Source organism: Bombina bombina, chromosome 2 (genome assembly GCF_027579735.1).
Source record: "Bombina bombina isolate aBomBom1 chromosome 2, aBomBom1.pri, whole genome shotgun sequence".
In the NCBI taxonomy this organism is placed as follows: domain Eukaryota; kingdom Metazoa; phylum Chordata; class Amphibia; order Anura; family Bombinatoridae; genus Bombina; species Bombina bombina.
Window position 1 is genome coordinate 1248001492 of NC_069500.1, and position 6458 is coordinate 1248007949.

The following is a 6458-nucleotide window of genomic DNA, read 5'->3' on the forward strand; positions in this document are numbered from 1 at the left end:
TGATTTATGTGACCTAGAAAGCTCCAGTGATGTAAAATTCTTTGTCCGAGCAGTGAAGGTTTATTGTTAGCTTCCTCGGGTTTGGATTTAAATTCAAAAGTTGCAACTGATATAGTACAAGCTGTTTGGATACTATGTGAGCGCCACAGTTACATGTATTTCTTAGATCACTTGTTCTATATCACAAAGTGATATGTGTACATATGTTCTGCTCACTGTATCTAAAGCCCCTTTACAGGGAGTGCAGAATTATTAGGCAAGTTGTATTTTTGAGGATTAATTTTATTATTGAACAACAACCATGTTCTCAATGAACCCAAAAAACTCATTAATATCAAAGCTGAATAGTTTTGGAAGTAGTTTTTAGTTTGTTTTTAGTTATAGCTATTTTAGGGGGATATCTGTGTGTGCAGGTGACTATTACTGTGCATAATTATTAGGCAACTTAACAAAAAACAAATATATACCCATTTCAATTATTTATGTTTACCAGTGAAACCAATATAACATCTCAACATTCACAAATATACATTTCTGACATTCAAAAACAAAACAAAAACAAATCAGTGACAATATAGCCACCTTTCTTTGCAAGGACACTCAAAAGCCTGCCATCCATGGATTCTGTCAGTGTTTTGATCTGTTCACCATCAACATTGCGTGCAGCAGCAACTACAGCCTCCCAGACACTGTTCAGAGAGGTGTACTGTTTTCCCTCCTTGTAAATCTCACATTTGATGATGGACCACAGGTTCTCAATGGGGTTCAGATCAGGTGAACAAGGAGGCCATGTCATTAGATTTTCTTCTTTTATACCCTTTCTTGCCAGCCACGCTGTGGAGTACTTGGACGCGTGTGATGGAGCATTGTCCTGCATGAAAATCATGTTTTTCTTGAAGGATGCAGACTTCTTCCTGTACCACTGCTTGAAGAAGGTGTCTTCCAGAAACTGGCAGTAGGACTGGGAGTTGAGCTTGACTCCATCCTCAACCCGAAAAGGCCCCACAAGCTCATCTTTGATGATACCAGCCCAAACCAGTACTCCACCTCCACCTTGCTGGCGTCTGAGTCGGACTGGAGCTCTCTGCCCTTTACCAATCCAGCCACGGGCCCATCAAGACTCACTCTCATTCCATCAGTCCATAAAACCTTAGAAAAATCAGTCTTGAGATATTTCTTGGCCCAGTCTTGACGTTTCAGCTTGTGTGTCTTGTTCAGTGGTGGTCGTCTTTCAGCCTTTCTTACCTTGGCCATGTCTCTGAGTATTGCACACCTTGTGCTTTTGGGCACTCCAGTGATGTTGCAGCTCTGAAATATGGCCAAACTGGTGGCAAGTGGCATCTTGGCAGCTGCACGCTTGACTTTTCTCAGTTCATGGGCAGTTATTTTGCGCCTTGGTTTTTCCACATGCTTCTTGCGACCCTGTTGACTATTTTGAATGAAACGCTTGATTGTTCGATGATCACGCTTCAGAAGCTTTGCAATTTTAAGAGTGCTGCATCCCTCTACAAGATATCTCACTATTTTTGACTTTTCTGAGCCTGTCAAGTCCTTCTTTTGACCCATTTTGCCAAAGGAAAGGAAGTTGCCTAATAATTATGCACACCTGATATAGGGTGTTGATGTCATTAGACCACACCCCTTCTCATTACAGAGATTCACATCACCTAATATGCTTAATTGGTAGCAGGCTTTCGAGCCTATACAGCTTGGAGTAAGACAACATGCATAAAGAGGATGATGTGGTCAAAATACTCATTTGCCTAATAATTCTGCACACAGTGTACATGATCAAGCAAAATCTACGTGTTTCGGCTGTGTCACCAGCCTTTATCAAGATGATCACTAATTTATTGGGCTCTCTATAAATAGCTTGCTTGTGTTCCATATCTGGTTGATTGGCGTGCATTTGAGCCAGTACCTGATTAGATTCCTTGCTACTTAGATGAAAATTTGCTCTGCATGTATATTGTCTTAATTGCAGGTTTCTTATTAACCCTTTGTAATATTTTCATTGCCATTTTTATCATTGAAATTTGCTAAGAATATACAAGGAATAAAATTACCAAAGGAACTAAATATGGGATTAAAGAAATTCGTTAAATCTTTAAATCCAGAGAGTGTGACGTACAAGTACATTTGCAGGGAACATATGTATATATGCACACCCGCAAATCTATATTAACATCTATGTACTCAGTTTTACACATGTATAAACATACGTGCACCTAGATTTTTGTCAAAAAATTTATCTTTAACTCTATGGAAGTATTCGCCAAAATGGCAAAGCCCTGTATGAAGAGGCGGAGCTTCAGTATCTGGCAACTTTAAAATGATGGTGATCTCTCCCCTTTATAAAAACAGATCTGGAATGTTAGTGATAGTTCAGATGGAGTTTAATTTATCAGTTGTAATAAGGTTGCACTATAACTTACTTTCTAATATATGACAGTGAACAAGGGCCAGGGGAGAGCCTGAAACATATTTTGCTGTCACTCCTAACCTGCACTTTTGGATCTTTTTTCCACTGTTTTTATGGCTTCTATGTTTTTTTTAAACAAGCTGAATAAAGAAATATTTTTTTATATTTCATTACTGGAAGTACCTGTGATTTTCTGAGGTGGAGGTGCGGTGCAATCTATGGTTGGTACTTTTTAATATAGATATGAAATTCAAATACCCTGTGCTCCGCCACCAATTTCAAGTAAATTTTTCTGTGAGCTAATGGTATGAATTTTTCTCCAATCAGCTACAAAAAAAAGTGCCTTAAGGGGAGAGCGCTGATTGGAGAACAATTTAAACCTTTAGCTCACCAAATTTTTTTATTTTAAAGTGGGCACCGTAGAGCAGGGTATTTGAATTTCATAAAAGTAAGTAAAAGCAAATCTTCATTACAACTGATGAGTTAAACTCCCTCTAAAATATCAATAATGTTTTAGATCTGTTTTTATAAAGGGGAGCCCTGTATGAAAAGGCAGAGCTTCAGTATCTGGCACCTTTAAACTATTAAAACAGGAAAACTGTTTTGAAAAGAGCCGCAGGAACAGGATGAAATGCAATAACATAGTGAGTAGTTACTATTCTTTTGTAGTTGTGCACAGCCGTTTAATGTCCCTTTAAGCTACAACACTGAAATCTTTAGGAGTATCCTACTAGTACTAAATATTAGTGCACCAGGAGAACATCCACCAACATTGTGTGCGGTCTATGGGAACTGTGTGTTCCCAGTATATATAAATGTATATGCTTATATACATATATATTTATGTGTTAATATGTGTATATCCACATATAAACACATACATATATATGTATATATTCCTATATATTTAATATTGCTGCCATCACTGCGCGACTTACCCCCCTTCGCTGCACTTAGGTTCTGTGCCGTGTATGACGGCATCAGAAGAGGCTCCCATTGGAGCCTATGGAGGTGCACTCTCGTGAGCACAATGCTTCCTAGCACTGCTGTCAACTTGTAATACCAGCACACATTTTACGAAAGCAATATTTAGCTCTCAACTTGTAATCTGGCTCTAACAAGGTTAATGTGTTCTTCATCATAATGATCAAAAATGGTAAACGCACATCCCCTTAGTGTAGCATCATGGTACAGACAAAACACCAGTAATGTGCAAGCATTTCAGGGCAAGATCCTGTGCTCAATCCCATGTGACTGTACAAATGATGCAAGAAATATTTCCAGTGTTATTAAACGGACGAGCTCTACTCTTCCTTTTTTTCTTTTTCTTTTTTTTTTCTTGTTTTTATTATCCGGTAGAATTACGGTTCATCACTAATAGTAAATCTGTATATGTCATTAATGTGCAGAGATTTTTCATGCAATATTTTATTTATCACGGTTTTGTATGACGCATTACTTTATACAAGTTACCTTTGTTCTTGATAAACCTGGATATGTATCTTGAATTGGGTGTAAATAAAGATTAAAAATAATAATAATAATAATATTTCCAGTGCTGACACAGCAACCAAATATTACACTCCTCCTCCTCCTATTATAATAGCAAGAACATAAAAAACAAACACTTGTAACACTGTAGTGATGCAAATAGTATGTATGCAAAATGATAGCCGACACTTCCACTCCTGTTTATCCAGACACCAATAATGATTCAGAAGTGTAACTGAAAAATGAATATGATCAGCATCACAGATTAAGTAATTTAGTGATGTTAATTGTGTTATCACCAACAAATTTTTTTTATATTTTTTGTCTTTGTATTTGAATGAAAAACCTATGCATTTTCTGGTTTTGAGTTTGAGCATTTTAAGAGATATTACAACCAGAAATGCACATTATAAGAACGGCATTGCAAGATATATGCACACAATACATTTTTTATATCAAAGCAATATTTTATATTCTGCAGGGGTTTGCTATTTTAGAGCAGTCTATGCATAAACCCCCTCCAAAAGCACATTGAATATGCTAGTTTGTCTCCTTTGCTGTAACCAACCAGAGGCTAGATGTGAACAAGTTTCTGCACTGAGCAATCACGTAGCATATTGTACAATCACTTTGTAGCATATTGTAGGTTTGCTTAACCTACAGCATATGCTGTATGGACCCCAGTATCAGGATCCGTGTGCTAATACTTGCAGACAAAATTAATAGTTTACTGGAACCTACTGTAGAGGTTGTATGGATAGGCTAAAAACAATGTACTCAGCAAGAATGGAAATCCAAGATATATTAGAAGTAATATACATTTTCTGACTGAGAAATATAGAATTAGACTAGGAAGAAATTTTGACTGGAACTGAAGCACACTGTACAGAACGTGGCAATCTTATAGTCAGAAGTGAATCTGGTCAGCAATTTGAAACTCACTGGACATAAAGACCTGTCCACCCGGGATCGCAGAATGCGGGCAGCATATTGCAGCAATACGCTGCCCGTATTTAACATTGCACAAGCGTTTGCTTGTGCAATGTAGCCCCCTGCTAGGATGGTGTCAATCACCCAGGGGCAAATGTACCCAGCGTGATTTAGTCCGCCAGTTAATAGCTGGCATACTGGTTAGGAAGCTGCAGTCTGATGACCGCTGCTTCCTTACATTCGGCTGCAGGCTCGCTCATGGTTAATCAATTAAAATTGGTAATGGATTAAAGAACAGGATTTGGTGATTTTGTAGTCAGGAACAAAGAAAACAAAGTGTAGGAACCTCCCCAACCCACCTGCCCCCTTTCAAACACCACCAGAACAAAACTCCTTAAGCCGTCCAAATGTACCTATAGCTGAGATTGCACCGGGTCCCACAAAACCAAATCTGTTTATATAACAAAATGTTTTCTATAGCAGAGCTGGCAAACTGTTCCAGCAGCTGAACAAAAAGCACTGTCCTGGTTTAGCGGCTGATCAAGACCAAAATGAAGAAGCCCAGCAGCAGGGATTCATTAACCTGCATAGAAAGCACAAATATAAAAAAACTTCCAAAACATGCAGGGGAATCCCAACCATACCACTGGCCTCATTAGGGAGTGTAAAAAGTACTTGACTAAGAGCTTGCAGGGATTGCACATGATTTTCACAACTTAGCATGTGAGTCTTGTAGAACCACCAAGAGTCCACAACTGAATGAACCAGAGAGGGGTAAGGTACAATAGAGGGCAGGGGGAGAAGCTTGTCCCGGATTTGAGATGATGTTTAATAAAAGAATGAGCTAAGAGATCAAGGCCGTGACAATTAGGAGGAATCCAAATTAGTTTCCCCAATTGTAAACCAGAAGGAAGAGAAACAGATTCCTTATAATAATTGAGGAGAGAGGACTGCCCACCTGAATAGTAAATTGAAGGAATCTAAAGGCCAACCTCAGTATCCTTTTTCTCAACACAAATCCAGACCACACTCTTAACATACATGATGCTTATGGTAACTTTAAATGCATTAACCCCTTGTTTGCTGCATTTGTTTTTCAGCTGCCAAACTCCACCCACCATTTACCTTGCTGGAGAAGACAATCAGGGATTTTTACTGGAGCAGACACAGCTATCTCCTGTGATTTTCTTAGCAAATGTATATTGTTGCTGTTGTTTTTTTTAACAGATAATCTCTGCTGAGGCCATTAAAAACAGATATCTGTCAAGTTATGCTTTTGTGTTGTGTGCATTTTTGACCTTCATAACTGGGAAACTATTGATTTTCAAAGTTAAATTACGAGAGACAAAAAAAAATAATAATGAAAAAGTAGTGCAAAGATGCTCTACTACACATAATTATATATGTTATAGTTGCAAATAATTTACTGTTCATTTAAATCAGTGTTTCTCAACCACGTTCCTCAAGTACTACAGTCCTGGTTTTCATTACAGCTGAACTAGAGCACAGGTGAAATAATCAGCTGATGGGAGAGAGCAGGTTACTGATCAGCTAATTACTTCACCTGTGCACTGGTTCAGCTATAATGAAAACCAGGCCTGATGGGGGGAAATGA